The sequence below is a fragment of the Lepus europaeus genome, chromosome 17, assembly GCF_033115175.1.
Source record: "Lepus europaeus isolate LE1 chromosome 17, mLepTim1.pri, whole genome shotgun sequence".
Lineage (NCBI taxonomy): Eukaryota > Metazoa > Chordata > Mammalia > Lagomorpha > Leporidae > Lepus > Lepus europaeus.
Window position 1 is genome coordinate 14,825,533 of NC_084843.1, and position 23,804 is coordinate 14,849,336.

Sequence of the window (23,804 nt, forward strand, 5' to 3'; positions counted from 1 at the left end):
AAACAATTTTATTTAAAGTAATATAAAAAGAATAAAATACTTATGAATATATTTAAAGTGTGAAACCTATACTATAAAAATTTAGAAAACACTGAAATAAAAAATTAAAGAAAGTCCAAATAAATGTAAAAAAAACCCTTATTCATGGATTTAAAATCTTAGCAGCATTGTTAAGACAGCCACACTTTCAAAACTCATATTCAGATTAAACTCATTCCTTGTGAAAATCCCAGCTGGTTTTTTCCCCAAAAAAATTTACAAGATGATCCTAGCAATAATATGGAAATGCTAAGTATCAATACAGCCAAATCAATGGAAGAAAAAAAAATATTATTTTCAACAAATCATACTGGGACAATCTGATATCAATAAGCTAAAGAAAAAAATTTGCATCCCTTCCTCAAAATACACTGAAGAATTAATTCACAGTGGATCACAAACATGAATTTCACAGCTACAAGTACATGGAAGATTTTTAAGTATAAATTTTTACTCCTAAATATTCTTTTTAAATCTCCTGGTTTCTAACCTTTCTTTACAAAATAAACAAAAAATACTATTATCGAGTAAATACTAAAGGAATAGTATGGATCAAGAAACAAAATATTCAGCTAGTAAGAGACATTTAGCCTAACTTAAATTTAACTTCTGAAAACATATTCTTAATAACCAGTTGTTTCCATTCTTTGGCCCTCCATAAATCCAACAAGCAAAACACCTTGAGCATCCAAAAAATCTTTTCATAATTTTTGCTTTTGACAAGTCTGCTTCTATTTTGACTCCTGCTTTTTAGTAGCCATAGACTTCATCGGCCTTTGTCTTTAGGATCATATTACCAAAGTCACGTCTCATTCCCTGGTCCAATTCTTTGAATAAATGCCACATTTCCATTGAAAGTTTTGCTCTTGCCTGCAGCTGATTTGAATGCAATGGTTTGGAGATCCAGTAAGCAGAAAGTTTGCTCATTTTAATTTGTCAGTTGCGATCACCATTCTTCCTCTTAAGCTTCATCATAAATTAGATGTTTGTTCTTGCTTGTATTTTAACAGAATAGGTCTTGCTTTCATAGGAGCTCTCTTTAAAGCAATATCTTATCCTTCTTAGTCCTTCAAATTAGGTTCTGTTCAAACCTGCTATAACAAGTCAATGCAAGTTCATTTTACTGCCACCCCCAAAGAAACTGAAACCTATAGTTCTTTGAAATTCAAATCTTTGAACTATATACCTTTTGCTGCTCCTTGATGAAGTGAGGGTGGCCTCACTCTTCGAGAGAGACTCTCATGCAGGTCCAAAAAGATGGCTGAAAAGGGAAAAGATGTGCTGCTTCTGATCACGGGAAAATAGCAGAAAAGTGGAGGAAGTGCATTCCCAGAGGAGAGTTGGAGAGAAGTCTGCAGGGGAAATTCTACTGAAGGAAGAGGGACACCATGGAGTAGCATGGAAGGTACAGATGCACACCAGTGAGCAGGGACACCACACACGACTCCTGCAACTGGGGACCAGAGATGCCAGCATCTTATATTGCAGGAGCAATAATCTTGCGGGGTCAATGTACTCACCTAATCAAGCAAAGGAAAATCATGTTTTTTCTCCCTATTCCCAACAAGGGTGCTGGGCAATCAGCAGGGAGAAGATGCCATCTTGACACCAGTAGAGGCTGCGGCGGCTCTCAAGTGAGCTTTTAAGTAGGGGATTTTACCAGAGGGAAACACAGGTGTACCCACTGACTTTGAGTCTGGCTGGGAGGAGGGACGCGGCTGGGCACCCACATATGGCCATGAGGTGGCCCCATCCTCTCAATATTTCACACGCTCCAGAGCTCAAACTACCAAGGAGGAGCAGTCACAGGCAGCTGGTGCTGGGAACATCTCTGCTCTCTCTGGGGATGTGGTGGGTTCACAGGGCTGAGCAGATCCTTTGCATCCCATGACTGTGGGAGCTTTGCACACTGTGACTGTGGGAAGTATGTGACTGCATGATAGAGTACAGGACGCAGCTGGGACTCAGTAATAATTGTATATCTGGTGTCAGAGGCTCAGAGCTCCCAGACTGCCTGGAATGGGTCACTGGAGAGGTTTCCTTGCTCACACTGAGGAACACACACATCCTCTCTGCGGTTCAGGCACAAGCGTGAATGGGGACTGCACCTACTGAAGGATAACCCCATTCACTGATCACCTTGGAAGAAGGGAGGTGAGGCAGTGATTAAGGCAACAGGTATGATCATACCCTCTCCCCTGCTGAAAGTAGAGATCTACCAGGCCCAACTTCGGTGTAACCCTGGATTCCCACCTCACCCTGGAGGACTGACACCCAGCACATGCCTCTGGGTATTCACAGAAGGAGCAAACAGCCCACTGAGGCATAGTCCAAAGATAAAACCCATCTGAGAAGATAACCAACAATTACTTCTACAAATGCCTAAAAATAAATTCAGAAATACAAGAAGTAAGAACCAGGAAACAGTATGACTCCATCAAAGGAACACAACAGCACTTCAGTATTATAATATGAAGATGAGGAGATTGATGAAATGCCGGAAAAGAATTTTTTTTAAAAAAAAGAATGATTATAAGATTACTAAGAAGCAATGAGAAGCAAATTCATGGGTTTAATATCCATAAATGACATGAAAGAAAACTTTCCTATGAGATAGATTTTGAAGAGAAATCAAATATTAGAAATGAAGAATCTGATATGTCAAATAAAATAATACAGGGGAAAGCTTCAAGAGACTTGTTGAGGCAGAAGAAAGAATATCCGAGTAAGACAGATCTTTGAAAATGTCTTAGACCAAAAGAAAAAAAAAGAAGATATTAGACAAATTTAAAACAGTGTTGCAGATTGATGGGATACTATCAAATGACCATACATACAGGACTTAGGAGTTCCTGAAGGTGTGGAAAGAGATAATGAATTAGAAGGCCTATTCAGTGAAATAATTACAGAAAACTTCTCCAATTTGGAGAAACACAGGGACATCCAAATATAGGAAGTACAAAGAATTCCTAATAAACATGACTAGAAAAGATCTTCACCATGATACACTGTATTCAAACTTTTTCTTTTTTTTTTTTTTTTATTTTTTGACAGGCAGAGTGGACAGTGAGAGAGAGAGAAACAGAGAGAAAGCTCTTCCTTTGCCGTTGGTTCACCCTCCAATGGCCGCCATGGCCGGCGCGCTGCGGCTGGCGCACCGTGCTGATCCAAAGCCAGGAGCCAGGTGCTTCTCCTGGTCTCCCATGCGGGTGCAGGGCCCAAGCACCTGGGCCATCCTCCACTGCACTCCCTGGCCACAGCAGAGAGCTGGCCTGGAAGAGGGGCAACTGGGACAGAATCCGGCGCCTCAACCGGGACTAGAACCCGGTGTGCCAGCACCGCAGGCAGAGGATTAGCCTATTGAGCCATGGCGCCAGCTCTGTATTCAAACTTTCAACAGTAAAACATAAAGAAAAAATTCTAAAACGTGCAAGAAACACCAGATTACCTTCAGAGGCTATCCAATTAGAATCCCAGTTGATTTCTCATCAGAAACCATACAGGCTAAAAGAAAATGGAGAGACATAATCCAAGTTTAAAAAAAAAAAAAAAAAGCTGTCAACTCAGAATACAGTACCCTGCAAAGCTCTCATATAAATGAAGTTGAAATAAGACCTTCTACAACCAATAGAAATAGAAAGAATTTGTCACCACTCATCCAGCCTTACAAACGATGTTTAGGGATATGCTACACAGAAACAAAGACAGATAGTCACAAATAATCATAAATGTGAAGGCATAATATCTCTCAGTAAAAGTACAAAGGAAAACCAAAACAGATAATTTGGACATTTACAGGAAATGGCAGGGCCAAGTTATTACTTATCAATAGTAAACTTCAATGAAAATGGCCCAAATTCTTCAACTAAAAGAAACAGACTGGCTAAATGAATTAAAAAACAAGACCCATCAGGGCCGGCCCTGTGGCATAGCAGGTAAAGCCATCACCTGCAGTGCTAGTATCCCAGTAGAATTTCACTGCTCCACTCAGAAGCTGGGAAATTAGTAGATGACCCAAGGGCTTGGGCCCCTGTACCCACATAGGAGAACCAGGAGAAGATCCAGGCTCCTGATTTCAGATCAGTGCAGCTCCAGCCATTGCAGTCATTTGGGGATTGGGCCAGTGGATGGAAAACCTCTCTTTCTTTCTCCCTATCTCTCTCTCTCTCTCTCTCTCTGCCTCTGCCTTTCAAATAAATAAACAGGGGTGGGCCCTGTGGCAGAGCAGGTAAAGCCATCAACTGCAGTGCTAGTACGCCATATGACCGCCAGTTTGAATCCCAGCTGCTCCACTTCCAATTCAGCTCTATGCTGTGGCCTGGGAAAGCAGTGGAAGATGTCCCAAGTCCTTGGGACCCCGCATCTGCGTAGGAGACCCAGAAGAAGCTCCTGGTGCCAGCTTTGGATTGGTGCAGCTCTGGCCATTGTGGCCAGTTGGGGAGTGAACCAGCAGATCGAAGACCTCTCTCTCTCTCTCTCTCTCTCTCTCTCTCTCTCCCCCCGCCCCCGCCCCCCTCCTCTGTGTAACTCTTTCAAATATATAAATATTTTTAAAAATAAACAAATCTGCTTTAAAACATTTTATTTATTTATTTGAGGTAGAGTTACAGACAGTGAGAGGGAGAGAGAGAGAAAAAGGTCTTCAATCCGCTGGTTCACTCCCCAGTTGACTGCAACAGCCGGAGCTGTGTCAATCCAAAGCCAGGAGCCAGGAGCTTCCTCCAGGTCTCCCACACAGGTGCAGGGGCCCAAGGACTTGGGCCATCCACTACTGCTATCCTAGGCCATAGCAGAGAGCTGGATTAGAAGTGGAGAAGCAACAGGACTAGAACCCACACCCATATGGGATGCTGGCGCTGTAGGCGGAGGATTAACCTACTGTGCCACAGCGGCGGCCCCCAAATCTTAAAAAAAATACAAGACCCATCCATTTGCCCACAAGAAACACAACCCAACAACAAAGATAACATGCAAGCTGAAAGTAAAAGGATAGAAAAGGTATTTCATGCTAATGAAAAGCAAAAAAGAGCAGGTGTATCCATCCTAGTATCAGACAAAATAGATTTTAAGACAAAAATTATTAAGAGAAAAAGGATGGCATTGTGTAATGATTAAGGGATCAATTTAACAGGAATGTGTGATTATAATAAATGTAGATGCAACCAATGTCAGGGTGTGTCACTATTCTAAACATACATTAATGGATCTGAAGGCAGACAGACTCCCATATAATAGTACTGTGTGATTAAAATATCCCACTTTCATGAATGAACAGATCACCATACAGAAAATTAACAACAAGTCAACAGAGCTAATCTACACTATGGTCCAAATGGAGCTGATATCTATAAAACTTTTCATCCCACAGTTGAAGAATATACATTCTTTTCATCATTGTATGGAACTTTCTCTAGGATAGACCACATGCTAGGCCATAAAGCAAGTTTCAACAAATTAAAATAAAAAAATGAAATAGACCATGCATCTTCTCTGACCACAGTGGAATGAAGCTAGAAATCAAGAACTCAAGAATCTCTAGAAGATATAAAAACACACTGAGACTGAACAAAATACTCCTGAATGAACAGTGGGTCATAGAGAAATAAAAAGATAAATCAAAATTTTTCTGGGGAGATGGCGCTGTGGTGAAGCAGGTTAAAGCCCTGACTTGAAGCACCAGCATCCCATATGGGTGCCAGTTCAAGACCTGGCTGCTCCACTTCTGATATAGCTCTCTGGTATGGCCTGGGAAAGGAGTAGAAGATGATCTAAGTCTTTGGGCCCCTGCACCCATGTGGGAACCCCAGAAGAAGCTTCTGGATCCCAGCTTCAGATAGGCACAGCTCCAGCCATTGTGGCCAATTGAGAAATGAACCATCGGATGGAAGACCTCTCTCTCTCTCTGCCTCTCCTCTCTCTGTGTAACTCTGACTTTCAAATAAATAAATAAATAAATATTTAAAATTTTCTGGAAACAAATGAAGATAACAACACAATATTTCAAAACTTATGGATATAGCTGGGTGGCCGGTGCTGTGGTGCAGCAGGTTAAAGCCCTGGCCTGAAGTGCTGGCATCCCATATGGTCTCCGGTTCGAGACCCGACTGCTCCACTTCCGATCCAGCTCTCTGCTATGGCCTGGGAAAGCAGTAGAAAATGGCCCAACTCCTTGGGCCCCTGCACCTGCATGGGAGACCCAGACGAAGCTCCTGGCCCCTGGCTTCAGATCAGCACAGCTCCAGCCGTTGCGGCCATCTGGGGAGCAAACCATCGGAGGGAAGACCTCTTTCTCTCTCTCTCTGCCTCTCCTCTCTGTAACTCTGCCTATCAAATAAATAAATCTTTTTTAAAAAAATCTTATGGATACAGCAAAAGCAGTGTTAAAGAGCAGTTTACAGCAATTGGTGTCTACATCAAGAAACTGGAGAGTTACCAATTAAATGAGCTATCAATGCATCTCAAGAGCCTAGAAAAACAACAAAAAACAAAACCCAAAATTAGTATGAGGAAAGACATAATTAAAACTAGAGAATAAATAAATAAAATTCAAACCAAAATATACAAAAGATCAGTGAAATAGATATGGTTTTTGGGGAAAAAAATTGGTATACCATTGGCCAAACTAACCAAAACAAAGATGGAGAAGACCCAAATCAATAAAATCAGAAATTGAAAAGGAAATGTAGGGGTTGGCACTGTGGCATAGCAGGTAAAGCCACTGCCTGCAGTGCCTGCATCTCATATGGGCGTTGGTTCATATCCTGGCTGCTCCACTTCTGATCCAGCTCTCTGCTATGGCCTGGGAAAGCAGTAGAAGATGGCCCAAGTGATTTGGCCCCTGCACCCATGTGGGAGACCTGGAAGAAGCTCCTGGCTCCTGGCTTTGGATTGGCGCAACTCCGGCCACTGTGATCAACTGGGGAGTGAACCAGCAGATCGAGACCTCTCCCTCTCACTCTGCCTCTCCTTCTCTCTGTGTGTAACTCTGACTTTCAAATAAAGAAATAAATCTTTTTTTAAAAAGAAAATATAACAACAAATACACAGAAATAAAGAGGATCATCGAGAATTAATATAAACAGCTATATGCCAACATATTGAAAAATCTGAAAGAAATGGATAGATTTCTGGACACATACTATCTACTAAAATTGAGCTATGAAGACATAGAATGCCTGAACAGAACAATAACCAAGACAGAGATTGAATCAGAAATAAAAACCCTCCCAACAAAGAAAAGCCCAGGATCGGATAGGAACTACTTCTAACACTTTTCAAGGTATTCAAAACAATTAAAAGGGAAGGAATTCTCCCATACACCTTCTACGAGGCCAGCATCACCTTAATGCTTAGATCAGAAAAAGATACAAAAGTAAGGGAATTTTAGACCAATATCACTGATAAATGCAGATGCAAAAATAGTAAGTAAATTCTAGCTTATTGAATCCAGCAACACATAGGAAATATCATTCACCTGGACCAAGTGGGATTAGGCAATCAACTAAATGGGTGAAAATATTTGCAAACTATGAAACTGATAGAGGATTAATATTCTGAATCTATAAGAGTTTAAGAAACTCAACAACAACAAAAACACAGTTAAGAAATGGGCAAAGGATTTATATAGACATTTTTAAAGAGGAAATTCAAATATCCAACAGACACCTGAAAAAATGCTCAGTATCAGTAGCCATCAAGGAAATGCTAATCAAAACTGAAAGGAGCTTTCTCCTCACCTCAGTCAGAATGGCTCTCATACAGAAATCAAAAAGCAATAAATGCTGGTGAGGATGTGGGGAAAAGGTACCCTAATCCACTGCTCATGGGAATGTAAACTGGTGCAGCCACTGTCGAATACAGTATGGAAATACCTTAGAAATCTGAATATAGTCCCACCATATGACCCAGCAAACTCATTCCTGGGAATTTACCCAGGAAAATGAAATCAGCATATGAAACAGTGATCCATACCCCATGTTTAATAGCAGCTCAATTTCAGTAACTAAGATATGAAGTCAATCCAGATGTCTATCAACCAATGAATGAAGAAGGAAAGTTGCATAAATACAATATGGAATATTTCTCAGCAGTAAAAAAGAATGAAATACTGTTGTTTGCAACAAAATGAATGCAACTGGAAACCATTATACTTACTGAAATAAGCCAGTCCCAAAAACACAAACACCATATGCTTTCCCTGGTCTGTGGTAATTAATAGAGTATAAAAAAAGTAATGTATATGAGTGAAATTGACATTTTGAGATTCAATGACTGTTTACAGTCTTTGCTTCCACAGTTGAGAAACAATGTTTTATTCTTGTTACTATTTTTTGAATTTTTTACTTACTGTAGGGTTTTCTTATGAGTATAAAATAAACTGAAACTATGTCATTGAAAAATTAAAAGAAAAAATAAGAAAGGAAGGAAGTGTAGGTGGGAAAGAGAGAACGGTGAGACGAATTACAATGCCTCTAAATCCGCATAAATGAAATACATGAAATTTGTTCATCTCAAAAAATAATACATAAAAATAAAATAAATATATACCTTTTCATAAAGTGGATTTTCACTTTTTCATAAAGTGGATTTTAACAATTCATGAATAAATGTAATATTTAAAAAATAATTTCAGCTGGTGCATTGGCACACTTGGCTAATCCTCCGCCTGTGGTGCCGGCACCCCGGGTTCTAGTCCCAGTTAGGGCGCCGGGTACTAATCCCAGTTGCTCCTCTTCCAGTCCAGCTCTCTGCTGTGGCCTGGGAGGGCAGTGGAGGATGGCCCAAGGGCTTGGGTCCCTGCACCCGCATGGGAGACTGGGAGGAAATACCTGGCTCCTGGCTTCGGATCAGCGCAGTGCCAGCCGTAGTGGCTTTTAGGTGAGTGGACCAACAGAAGGAAGACCTTTCTCTCTGTCTCTCTCTCACTGTCTATAACTCTTTGTCTCACTGTCTAACTCTGCCTGGCAAAAAATTTAAAATAATAATAATAATAATTCAAAGGGAATATAAAACTACATTGCTGCCCATATTAAAAGATTCTAATGGGGCCAGCACTGTGGCATAGCGGGTAAAGCACCCACCTGCAGTGCTGGCATCCCATACAGGCGCCAGTTCAAATACTGGCTGCTCCACTTCTAATCCAGCTCTCTGCTATGGCCTGGGGAAGCACAAGATGGTCCAAGTCCTTGGGCCCATGTACTCACATAGGAGACCCAAAAGATGCTCCTGGCTCCTGGTTTAGGATCAGCTCAGCTCCAGCCATTGTGGCTAATTGGGTAGTGAACCAGCAGATGGAAGATCTCTCTCTCTCTCTCTCTCTCTCTCTCTCTGCCTCTCCTGTGTAGCTCTGACTTTCAAAAAAATAATAAATATTCTTTTAAAAAAGATTCTAAGATAATATATATAATACCATTATATATATTATCTATATATTATATGTGTAATATATATAACATTATTTTATATATTATCTAAGATAATATTTTTATAACTAAGCTGAAGACATCAATTTCATACACAAATTCCTTAAAAAATATCTTAACAAAACTGACTTAAGAACAACAGAACATCTGAATAGCTTTATAAATATATTTAATTTCACAGTAAAATTTCACATGTAAAGAAAATGATAGACTTGGTTTAACTTAAAATTTACTATTACTATACTCAGAAAAAAATAATTCCAATCTTATATACTCAGTTGGATTAATGACTAAATCTAAAGGCAAAACAAACACTTTTGGAGGGAAATACAGAAAACACTGAAGTAGGAAAATATTATTTAGACAAGCACAAATCACAAATCATAAAAGACTGGTCACTTTTATTTCAAAATTAATATGTTGTATTAATCAAACAATATCATACAAAGAACAGAAAATCTACAATCTGAAAAAGAAAATGTCTTCTAGATACTTCAAAATACAAACCAAAGATTAATACCGCAAAGAAGTGTACACAAACAACTAAATATTATAAAATGTATACAATACTTAAGCAAAATTTTAAAGAAAAGCTATACAGTCATTAACATGAAAAGATATTCATGATTAGTAATCAAAGTAATGCAAATTAAAACCAAAATAAGACATCATTTCCCATCATATTGACAAAAATCATTTTAAAATGAAACAATATTGAATATTAGAAAGATTACAGAGGAATTGAAATTCTTGTTCACCATTGGTGGGAGTGAAAATTAGTAAAATAATGTTGTCAGATAGTTGAGCACATTTTCCACCACTAAGCACTTATATAACTAACAGCTTAGAGAAACTTTTATATGAAACAATAGAGAATAAATAAGAATATTTATATTACTAGGTAGGTAGCTTAGAAAAACATGTATATAAAATGGACTAAATAATAAAATTTATACTATAATTGTTCCTTATAGCAAAAATTGGCAACAATCCAAATATCCATCCACAGAATAGAAAATATAAAAGAATCTATGCTTGAACATTAAGGGTTTCTCATATAGGGTAATTCTGACAACAATCCTATCACATTTCTCTTATGCATTTATTTTTTCTCCTTCCTAAATGATCATTTTATACTTCATCTTTTCTTTTCAAACTTCTAACCTCAGAATCTCCTTCCCTTACAACTCAACTCCTGGAAAGTTGTCAGAACGTTTCGCCAATTCCTTTTCTCCCATTTTTACTTGAAACCACACCCACCAGAATTTCATTCCCCCACCCCACTAAAACTTCTCTTATCAAGGTCAGCAAAAAACACCAAACACCATAACCCATGATCATATCTCAATTCTCATACAGGTTGAATATCCCTTATCTAAATGCTTGGGTTGAGAAGTGCTTGGAATTCATAGTTTTATCAGATTCTGGGACTATTTCCATACTTATTGAGATAATTTGGGTATGAGAGAGAAGTCAACATAAATTATTTTATATACAACTTAAACATAGAGCCCAAAGACAATTTAATACAATATTTTTAGTACAGCTGCATTATGATTATAACAGATCACAGAGATCAGCTGTGGAATGTTTCACTTGTAGCATCAGTTGAAAGTTTTACATTTTTAAGCATTTGGATTTTGGATATTCAGATTATGGATGCTTAACGTGTGTTATGTATCTACCAGCAGCTCTGACAAATTCTCTTTTGTAATATCCGCTTGGCCTCTAAACCTCCACACACTCCTGGTTTTCCTGCCAAAATGCTTTTTCTAGGTCTCTGTTTCTGGTTGTTTCTTTTTACCTCTACAACAATAAAATTAATATGTACAGATTCTGAAAGTACTGCATTCATCTAACATATCCACCAGGAAGCATAATATGTATCTCAAACAAGTTTAAAATTGTAATTCTAATCCTCCCCCACATAAAACCTACTTCTCCCATGAAGTTCATCATCTCAACAAATCCAAACTTCATGGTGTCAGATTCTCAGGTTAAAAGCCTGATTCAACTTTTCATTTGTCTGTATATCATCCACTCTGTATCAATCACAGTTTATCTAATCTTAGTTGTTTCTTGAAAATATATTCAGAATCCAATCAATTCTCATCACTTCACATTGTCTCCATGGTCCCAAATTACATTGCCCCTTTCCTAGGTTATAATAATACCCTTTACAAATGGGTTTCCTGCTTCTGCCTTTACATCATAATCACAGCACAGCAGCCAAAGTGCTCCTGTGAAAACCTGAATGAGAGCACATATGCTTGTGCTCAATATTCTCAAATTCTACCCATTTGAAAGGTAAGCTTTATAATGACCTCTAAGACCACACATGATAGGATTCCAAATTACCTAAGATCATTGCTTACCATTTCCCCCGGCTGCTCGACACTACTCAAGCTATTCTGACCCCCTTAACTCTTCTAAACGACAGGCTTGTTCCCATCTCAAGGCTGTTGGACTAGCTACTCCCTTTTGTCTTCTTTAGCCACTCTTTTTTTTTTTTTTATTAAACTTTTATTTAATTAATATAAATTTCCAAAGTACAGCTTATGGGTTACAATGGCTTCCCCCTCCCAAAACTTCCCTCCCACCCACAACCCTCCCCTTTCCCGCTCCCTCTCCCCTTCCAATCACATCATGATTCATTTTCAATTCTCTTTATATACAGAAGATCAGTTTAGTATATATTAGGTAACGATTTCTCCCTCTCCTCTTTCCATGCCTTTTTTCCTTCAAACCATTTCTTGCCATTTAAATACACCTGCTTATTTCCATTTTTATTGTCTTGTTTTCCCCAATAAAATATATCTCCAAAATATCAGTGATTTTTTAAAGATTTATTTATTTATTTTAAAGTCGGAGTGACAGAGAGGAGGAAAAATGGAATGATCTTCCATCCATTGGTTCACTACCCAAGTGGTCACAATGGCTAAGCCTTAGCCAGATGGAATCCAGGAGACAGGAGCTTCAACTAGGTCTCTGACATGGGTGGCAGGAGCCCAAACACTTGTGCCATGCCCTGCTACTTTTCCCAGGCCATTACTAGGGGAGCTGGATCAGAAGCAGAACAGCCAGGACACAAACCAGCACCTATATGGGATGCCAGCATTGTAGGCCACAGCTTTACTGGCTATACCACAATGCCAGCCCCAAATAGTTGATTTTTAAAAAGGGCTCTGGAGAGGCCAAACTCAGGATCTGACAAGATGGTCAGGCTGCTCCACAGGATCATCAAGGAAACCAAACATTCACTGGGAGAACCAGATGAGAGCAAGGCCTGCTATTTTCATGCGGTCACTGCTGGCCTCTTTGTTTCTCCACTACAGGGAGGGCCTTTTAAACTGGAACTATTCCTTCCAGAAGAATAGCCAATGGCAGCACCTAAAGCATGTTTCAAGACCAAAATTTATCACTCTAATGTAGACAAGTTTGGAAGAATATGTTTAGATATTTTAAAAGGTAAGTAATCCCCAGCACAGCAGATCTGCACAGTTCTGCTATTGCCAGGCTTTGTTAAGTGCTCCCACTCCAGGTGATCCGATAGCAAATGATGTAGTGGAGCAGTGGAAAATCAACGAAGCCCAAGCCATTGAAACAGCTGGAGCATAGACTAGGCAATAGCCATGAATAATATTTAAATCAATGTAATCCTCAAGTCTGCTTCACTTCTCCTGGCTGCTAAGACTTATTTCTTTTTTGTTTGCATTTAATGAAAATAGTCCTAGAAACATTACAGTATAAAAGCCCAGATATCATCAGTCCTTTGGTGATTAAATGAACATTAGCAAATATATGTCTCGTCCCAATTCACTGTTATAAAGCACGAGCAGAGGCTAGAAATATCATTGGGATTGTTGTGAAACATTGAAAAGCAGTGGCCCCTCTGCCTTTATTCATTTCCCCATGAGGGTTTAAGTATAAAGCACTGTGAATGACGGTAGTTGTCAGGGTTAGCTGCAGTGGTGCAGCTGGGGGTTTATTTAATTAATTTATTTATTTATAGAAGGAAGGTAAGTTTTGTTTCAACTTTATGGGTTCTTTTACCCCCTTTTCATGGTGATCTAATTGCACTAGTTAAAAGCAGCTAACCAGTTCTTTAGTATATATTCTCTAGCCAAGTCTAACTTTATTTAGACTCTGTACATGGACAAGCTTGTTGTTTGAACCAAAACAGGAACAGGAAAAACTATCACAGCCCTCACAAATAGAAGGTGGTTTGCTATCAAGTGCAGATTTCCTCCTTCAAAAACGCTTGTGAACATTTGTATGGCTTCTCTGGAAATTTCTGTAAGTCTCATGTTTTAATAAAATATTTTTTGTTATTCAAAAAAAAAATGAAAAATAAAAAGGGCTCTGAAGAAGGCATACAAGGTTAAATAATCCAAGTCAAATTCAAAAACAGAAAAACTAAATGGCTTGCCTGCAAATACATTTATGAATGGGAGAAAACTTATAAAAATTGCAGACAAAGAAATAATTTACACAGCACTGAAAATAATGATTACCCCTTTGGATCTAGTGGAGGGTTGTCATTATGGAGGGACACAGGGCTTCTGGGATAGTGTCCTTGTTCTTGGATCAACTAGGCAGGTTTTCATTTTATTATGGTTCTGAAACTCTATGTGTATGCTTTCATATACCCTTTTTTTAAACTATAATTTTTTTAAAAGATTTATTTATTTGAAAGGCAGTTACAGAGAAAGAGAGGGAGACAGAGACAGAAATCTTCCATCCGTTGGTTTACTCCCCACAACAGCTGGAACTGGGCCAATCTGAAGCCAGGAGCCAGGAGCTTCTTCTGGATCTCCCACACGGGTGTAGGGGCCCAAGCACTTGGGCCACCTTCTACCACGCTCCCAAGCCATAGCAGAGAGCTGGATCGGAAGTGGAGCAGCCAGGACTCTAACTGAAACCCAAATGGGATGCCAGCACTACAGGCAGTGGCTTTACCTGCTATGCCACAGTGCCAGCCCCTACCTTTTTTTCTATAAGCAATATTCCTCAACTTATAAAACTAGGAAAACACTAAGTACTATGCTTTTTAATTAACTTTAAAAAAATCTATACTGATAGGAATTTCTTTAAATTATCAATATATAATTTTAACCAGACATTCCAAAACTCCAAAATTCACTAGCTATTATGATTGTTTCTAGTCTTTCTTGACCATATAAAGATTTCATGTCAATTTTAATAGAGTAATTACTTACTATACATATATGTATATGTACATATTTCTATTATTTCCCACATAAGTGTGAGCCATAAATTTTTAAATTATAAATTTTCCTTACTGAGGGGCCGGAGCTGTAGCATAGCAGGTACAACCACCCATCTACAGTGCCGGCATCCATATGGGTGTGGTTCGAGTCCTAGCTGCTCTACTTCCAATCCAGCTCTCTGCTATGGCCTGGGAAAGCAGTAGAAGATGGCCCAACTCCTTGGGCCCCTGCACCCATGTGGGAGACCCAGAAGAGGCTCCTGGCTCCTGGCTCCTGGCTTCAGATCGGTGCAGCTCCAGCCGTTGCAGCCATCTGAGGAGTGAACCTGCGGATGGAAGACCTCTCTCTCTCTCTGCCTCTCCTTCTTTCTTTGTGTAACTCTGACTTTCAAGTAAATATTTTAAAAATAATTTAAAAACAAAATAAATAAATAAATTTCCCGTACTGAGAACTTCTTATGTTTTCCCAGTGTAGGGTTTGATACAGGTTCAACAAAACTTTGTTAAAAAGATTTCACACACTCATAGTACAAAGATAAAAGGGAGGATGAAGAGGATGTTCATCAGTATCACTGAAATATGATTTAACTAATAACATACACATGAAAGTATCCTAGATAACTTTCTAAAATCTGACAGCTAAATTTTCAGAGAAATCACAAAAATTAACAATAATTTCATAAATTATGTTTGAATATCTTAATGCAAAATAATTCCTATATCAAATTAAAACCAAAAGAAATGAGTTCATGTAATTATGTATATCCTCATTGAAAACATTTTAGATATATGGGATTTCAAAGACTTTAAAAATACTAATATGCCAGAAGCTTTTTCATTAGATTTATTATTTACCTTCTTAATATCTTTACAAATATAATTGACATATTTTATCTTCATTTGAAAAGTAAATGGTAAAAATACCAACCTGATAATTAGAGCTGCAAGTTATAAATGATTATGTGCAATATATTTCTGAGGTGTTAACACTGTGCATTTTCAAAGGCTAAAGAAACAGAACAATAACAGAAAAGATATGAACAATAAGCCAAAACAAGCTGAGATCTCTACTATCATAGAAAAGCCTTGACATATAACAGTGAGTGTGTAGGCTCCGATTATAAGATCTGCAAACACATGTATGCCAAAAACACACACGATGTCTCATCTAGCGAGACTAAGAAATAAAGACCCACAATGACTTTGATTCTCAAAATCATTAAAGTTCAAGTTCCTTGGCAAAGAATAGTATCAATTAGTAAAACACAATAATGTAAAAAGGATCATTTTTGAGAAGTGGGATCACTTGCATATCAAGAATGTTTATTTTCTCTATTCTTTTAATGTACAAAAACCAGATCTCTTCTCTCTCTCTCTGTCCACTCTGTCAAAAAACAAAAAACAAACAAACAAACAAACAAACAAAAAAACAGATCTCAGTGCTAATGTAGTGAAGTAGCACTAATGACTGGGTGACTTTTACTATGCCAAATTTTCATAAACCATTAGCATATAATGTTAAACTTAAAAAATAAAATCAAACATGTATTTCTATTTTTAATAATTTTAGGAAGTATGACATATTAACTGAAAAGCACAAAAACTTCAAATGTATAGTTCAATGAGTTATCTCAAAATAAACATATGAGTTAGCATTCTAGATTCTCCCTGTTGACCATTCAAATCAGAATTCAATTCTTCCTAGCCAAAAGCAATCCCCATTATAACTTCTGAGACCAAAAATTACTTTTTCTAGGTGTTAAATTTTATAGAAATAGAATCATATGCTGTATATTATTTTGTTCAGTATTACTTTGATGAGATACAACTCGGTAGATTTGTGCAGACAATTCTTCCATTTTTATTGTTGTACAGCACTGCACAGTCTGAATACAATTAATTTACCTATTTGAACTGTTAATGGACACTTCATTTGTTCTCAATTACTGATTACTACAAACAAAACTGGATATGGATATTCTTCTACATTATGGTAGTACATACATGTATGCATTTTTTGGGTATATAACTTGATGCACAATTACTAGTATATAGCATACATGAATTAGAAATGTATGTATGTTCAAATTTAGCAAATACTGTCAAAATATTTTTCTGAATACCTCTACCACTTTATACACATTTGCCATTAACAATATTTTATATTTAAGATTTATTTACTCAGGACTGGCACTGTAGTGTAGCAGATAAAGCCACTGCCGACAGTGCCAGCATCCCACATGGGCACTGGTTCCAGTTCCAGCTGCTCCACTTCCAATCCAGTTCTCTTCTATGGTCTTGGAAAGCAGTGGAAAATGGCCCAAGTCCTTGGGCTCCTGCACCCATGTGGGAGACCTGGAAGAAGCTCCTGGAGCCTGGCTTTAGATCTGCCCAGCTGCAGCCATTGCAGCCAACTGGGGAGTGAACCATCGGATGGAAGACCTGTTTCCCTCCTTCCCTCCCTCCCTCCCTCCTCTCTCTCTCTCTCTCTCCATGTGTGTGTGTATGTGTGTGTAATTCTGATTTTCAAATAAATAAATCTTCTAAAAAATTTATTTGTTTGAAAAGCATAGTGCTAGACAGAAAGAGAGAGATCTCATCTATCCACTGGTTCACTCCTCAAATGACCCTAACAGCCAGGACTAGACCAGGAAACACCCAGGAGCCAGCAACTCCATCCAGGGTTCCCACAAGGTGGCAGGGACACAAGTACTTGAGCCATCCTCCATTGTCTTCCCAGGCATATTAACAAAGAGCTGGATCAGAAGCACAAAGTAGCCAATACTCTAATGAGGAACTCCAGGCACTCCAATATGGGAAACAGGTGTCCCAAGCATCAAGCTAACTTGCTGCACCACAACACCTACCCCTATAGGATTTTAAATTTTACCAATTTAGATGGATGTGCAGTGTTACCTCAACATGGTTTTATTTTAAAATGCTCTGATGACTGGGGCCGACTCTGTGGAGTAGCAGGCTAAGCTTCTGCCTGTAGCACCAGCATCTCATAGGGCATTGGTTCCTGTCCCAGCTGCTCCTCGTCTGATTCAGCTCTCTGCTGATGGCCTGGGAAAGTAGTAGCGGATGGCCCAAGTGCGTGGGCCCCTGCAACTGCATGGGAGACCCAGAAGGAGCTTCTGGCTCCTGGCTTCAGATCAGCCCAGCTCCGGCTGTTGCAGCCATTTGGTGAGTGAACCAGTAGATGGAAGACCTTTCTCTCTGTCTTTCCCTCTCTCTGTCTGTAACTCTACCTGTTGATAAATAAAATCTTTAAAAATGCTGATGATTATTAATGCAAAACATATTTTAGTATTTATTTTGACTATTTGAATATCTTGTAGTGTACCTGTCATAGTCACTTGTCTATTTCTTGATTGAATCACTTTTTTTTTTAATTGACTTATAGTACTTCTACTTCCAGAATGAATTTCTTTTGCTGGCTTTCTGCATTGCAAATATCACCCACCTAGCAGCTAGCCTGCTCACCACCTTATATTTTTGTAATATTTTTTAAAGATTTTATTTATTTGAGAGGTTGAGTTACAGAGAGAGAAAGAGAGAGAGAGAGAGAGAGAAACAAAGAGAAAGGTCTTCCATCTGCTGGTTCACTCACCAAATGGCTGCAAAGCATAGCTGGCTGATCTGAAGCCAGGGTCCAGGAGCTCCTTCTGGGTCTCCCATGCAGGTGCAGGGGCCCAAGGAGTTGGGCCATCCTCCACTGCTTTCCCAGGCCAGCAGAGGAAGGCTGGATCAGAAGAGGAACACCCAGGACCCAAACTGGTAGCCATGTGGGATGCTAGTGCTGCAGTGAGAGGCTTAGTTTGCTACAGCAACAGCCCTCATTTTACATTTTTGAATGCACAGTCTATCACTTTTCTTTATTAATAATACTATATAGTCTATATAAATCAGTCCATCAATTTTTCCTTATTAATAATATTACTTCAGGCCGGCGCCGTGGCTTAACAGGCTAATCCTCTGCCTTGCGGCGCCGGCACACCGGGTTCTAGTCCCAGTCAGGGTGCCGGATTCTATCCCAGTTGCTCCTCTTCCAGGCCAGCTCTCTGCTATGGCCCGGGAAGGCAGTGGAGGATGGCCCAAGTCCTTGGGCCCTGCACCCGTATGGGAGACCAGGAGAAGCACCTGGCTCCTGGCTTCAGATCAGTGCAGTGCACCGGCCGCAGCGGCCATTGGAGGGTGAACCAGCGGCAAAAAGGAAGACCTTTCTCTCTGTCTCTCTCTCTCACTATCCACTCTGCCTGTCAAAAACAAAAACAAAAAAAATAATAATAATATTACTTCTTTCTTTTTTTTTTTTTTCTTGACAGGCAGAGTTAGACAGTGAGAGAGAGAGAGACAGAGAGAAAAGTCTTCCTTCCATTGGTTCACCCCCCAAATGGCCGCTACAGCTGGCGCACTGCACCAATCCGAAGCCAGGAGCCAGGTGCATCCTCCTGGTCTCCCATGCGGGTGCAAGGCCCAAGCACTTGGGCCATTCTCCACTGCCTTCCCAGGCCACAGCAGAGATCTGGACTGGAAGAAGAGCAACTGGGACAGAATCCGGTGCCCCGACCAGGACTAGAACCTGGGGTGCCAGCGCCACAGGGAGATCATTAGCCAAGTGAGCCGCAGCACTGGCTCATATTACTTATTTCTATTTAAGAAATTGTTCGTTACCCATGGATATCGATATTTGCCTTTGTTATATTCTAAGATATTTATTAGTTTATCTTCTACATTTAGAATTTAGATACACAATTGATCTGAAGGCTGTGATATGGGGTTCAATATTCACTTTTTCCAATTCTACAACCAACTGGCCCAGAACAATCTGCAGAAAAAATTGCTTTGTGGAACCAACTCTGTCATAGATTAAATGTCCCTAAATGTGTAGTTCTGCCTGGAGTTCCTATTGGCTGCATTAATCTATTTCCCTATGTTTGCAAAATCACTTAATCATTGTAGCTTCATAAGTAGAGAAGTTCTCCAACTTTGTTCTTACAACAAATCTGTTTTAGCTATGGTTGACTGTTTGTCTTTTCCGATAAATTTTAGAAAAAGCAATGTTAATTTCCTGAAGAAAATTATCTACTACAATTTAGTTTGGGATTACATTAAATCCATAAATCCATTTGGAAAGAAAATCTACAATACTGAGTTTTTCAAACAATTATCAAATGCAGTCTCCATTTATTTAGGTCTCTTTTAATTTCACACAAAGAGGTCTTATAATTATTCTGTGTAAAGTTCCTGCACATTTTAAGTTATTTTTAGATTGTTGATACTCTGGCGATAACATAAATAATGTTGCTTTGAAACTGTCATTTTTAATTGCTCCTGGCAAATTCAAAATTAAATTTGAGTTTTTACATTGACCTTAACTACAGCAACCTATTTTCCATATCCCATTGAATTATAATATATTACATCATATTATCTTTTACTTTGTCTTATTCTCTGGCCAGAAACACCAATACAATGTTGAATACATATTGAATAGAAATAAGAGTGATCACCTTTAGCTCATTCTGATATTAGAACAAAAGCTCTCTCTCTATGCCGGCGCCGCGGCTCACTAGGCTAATCCTCCGCCTTGTGGCGCCGGCACACCGGGTTCTAGTCCCGGTCGGGGTGCCGGATTCTGTCCCGGTTGCCCCTCTTCCAGGCCAGCTGTCTGCTGTGGCCAGGGAGTGCAGTGGAGGATGGCCCAAGTGCTTGGGCCCTGAACCCCATGGGAGACCAGGAGAAGCACCTGGCTCCTGCCATCGGATCAGCGCGGTGCGCCGGCCGCAGCGCGCCAGCCGTGGCAGCCATTGGAGGGTGAACCAACGGCAAAGGAAGAGCTTTCTCTGTCTCTCTCTCACTGTCCACTCTGCCTGTCAAAAAATAAAAATAAATAAATAAAAAAAAAGAACAAAAGCTCTCAACATTTCACTATAATGTCTGCAACAAAGCCTTGAGGTTTGTTTGTACCTTCTACCACTTTAATAGTCTGCTTATATTCCCAGCTCACTACAGTTTTAATCATAAATATATATTAGTTTTTATCTAAACATTTCTCTGCATCTTTTTGGAAGCATAGAGCTTTACTTCTCTATTCTTTTTACTAAAATTTTACACATTTTTACTAAATTTATATTCTTAATATGAGCCCAAATGAACTCCTCCCATTAACTTCTACCGTCACGTGATTTTTTTATCTATATTCATGAAAAATATTACCCTATAAATTTCCTTACCTGTAATATATTTTTCATATTTTTGTATTGTGCCAACCTGGGGCCAGAGTTGTGGTACAGCAGGTTAAGCTGCTTCCTGCAATGCCAGCATCCCATATGAGCACCATTCTGGATCAGGTTCTGACTGCTCCACTTCCAATTCAGCTCACTGCTAATGCACCTAGGAAAGCAGGCCCAAGTTCTTTGGCCCTTGCCACCCAGATGAAGTTCCTGACTTTACCAGGCCCAGACCTCACCATTGTGACCACTGGGGAGTGAACCAGAGCATAGAAGATCGATCAATCTCTCTCTCTCTCTCTCTCTCTCTCCCTCTCTGCCTCTCAGAGGTGGGTTCATCTTCACTATTAGAATTTAGAACTTCAAGGACTGTACTACTTCCTTAAGAACCCACCAAGCCTCATCTTCCTTGGCACACAGGAAAATCCAGTATTGATCTTCCAGAGTTGTTGATAAAAGCACTGCTCACTTAACCTAGGTAGTTTTGAGGATTCATAATTGTCTCAAGGACAAAAGGTACAAGAAACGCTAATCCCACCTCCCTTGACAAAATCCTTCCTCTTAAATTGACAGGTTCGCTGCCTTTCACTGATGCTTTAAGCAGATATAACTCCTCATTTTTCCCTGAATTAGCAGAAATATATACATATATAATTTCACCATTGAAAAGAATTCCTCCAAACATGCATCACTTATGATCCCAAAAAGCAGCATATCTGTTTAATTATATGTACAAAAACTGAAATCATTTCTGAGATGGTAAAAATAAAGATTACTTTATACAATGGCCATATAATGGTGATCTTTTAAAATTACATAAAATACGATAAAACATCCTTACAAATAGCATAGTCTATATATAATAGTGACCTTGACAAACAAGAAAACAAAAAGCATCAGAACTTTAAGAATTCTACAAACTTTAAAGATATCAGATAAATCAATTTTACTACTCACTAATTTGTTTTTAAAAAATTTAGGATGCATTAGAATATCAAAGCAGCAAATATATCTGCAACATATTTATAATAATGTGTTTAAATCACAATATAGATTGTTTCAGCAAGCTCTCTAATAGGACAAGTATCTAATGACATCTGTGCACATACAAAAATCATCATGATTGCTAATTACATTCTTCGATGCAAAAGTTCACCATGGAAATTTTCTAGGAAGGGAAATGTGAAATCTGAGAAAATTCTATTTAGCTGGTGAGCAAAAAATTAAATGCCTCATTTTGACTTTATTCAAATAATACCCAGTTCTGCTCTCTCAACCATTCACTTCTATTAAATATGCTCCTTCCCTGAGCATTGCTACACCTATTATTATTGTTGTTGTAAATTATGGTGCTCCCTCACACAGGCGTTACCCTTTCCCTTCTGGTAAGAGACAATACAATGTGTACAACACTATGTTAGGCTGATTGATGGTGCTTTAATCACTACACAGGTTGAGTGTTCCTTATCCAAAATGCTTGGGACTAGAAATCTTCCAGATTTCAGACACTTTTGGATTTGCTATAGACCATGCCATTTGAGCATTCCTTACCCAAAATACTTCAAAGTCCCAAGATTTCATAATTTCAGATTATAGATACTTAAAATGTACCACAATTCCTCTTGCCAACATAGCAAAAAGTCAAAGAGAAAAAGTGAGACATATTACATAGGAAATATGATTCCATGTCAAAGTTACATAAAAAACTGATTTATCTTCTTAATACTTTCAAAATATAAAGACTAATACTGTATTGTATTAGACTAAAGATGAGAAAAGGAAAATTTCCAAAAGGGACTTTTATAATTCTTTTTTTTTTTCAAATAAAAGTAGAAATTAGGGTAAACATTTGAAAGTGAAAGGGGCAGAACAAGTTGCAATTTAGTAGAAAACTGCATTTCATTTAAACACATACTAACTTCATGCTGGAAATTTAAAGAAGTGTAATAGAGTCATAAAATAAAAAAGGAGTCATTTTCCAGATTTCACAAAAGAAAATGAGTACAATTAAAAACTTACTTACCCAGAGAATCAATAAACAAAGAAATAATTAATATTTCAAGCACAGAGAGAATATTATGGATATGAGCAGGAAATTTCTTAAACAAAAAGTGGCAAATGAACACATAAAAAGATGTTTATCCAAAGCAGTAATTAGAGAAATTCATATTAAAACATCAGTAAGCTACCATTCACAACCATCACATTAGCAGAAGTGAAAGTTTTGTTATCCACTATTGGTGAAAACACAAAGAAAGAGGGACACTCATCTTTCCCTGCTGGTGGGAGTACAAGTTACCACACTGCCTTGAAAAGCAACTTGCAACATGCAACAAAGCTGAGGATGTGAATCACTCAGAGACAGCAATTTCACTTTTAAGTGCATACCTTACAGAAAAGAAGGTATAAGATCAGTACAAGATGTGTAATACAGCATTGCTATAATAGAAAAATCTCCCTAACTGCCACAAACTTCGTATTTCAGAAAGCTAGATGATCAAACTAGAAAAACTTTTATTAATGTACAAATGACAATAAAATCTGAGTGCAAACAACAGGTTCCAGATTCGATGATATCAAAGATCAAAATTATTCTAGTAAATGAATTTGCTAATGTTGCAATAAATATGGTATCAGCACTTATAAGTAATGCATACAGAATAAGTATCTCTATGGGATCAAAAACCATTTTAAAGTGAATCATTTATATTAATGATGCCTACACATCATTTATTAACATGTTTGTATCAATGCTACATAACTGCACATTAGTTGAAACAAAGATTGAAAAATCCAAGAATTTCTCCATGAAAATACTTAGTAAAGATTGCTATTATGCAAATATAAAATACAACCAAGCCAAAATTTCTCCTTGTT

At 38.5% G+C, this 23,804-nt stretch overlaps 1 protein-coding gene across 4 annotated transcripts in view; it reads right to left on the bottom strand.

Moving 5' to 3' along the window:
• The window catches only part of ATRNL1 (attractin like 1), a 792,651-nt gene that overhangs the window by 644,217 nt on the left and 124,630 nt on the right, over positions 1 to 23,804 (bottom strand). The window lies entirely within an intron of this gene.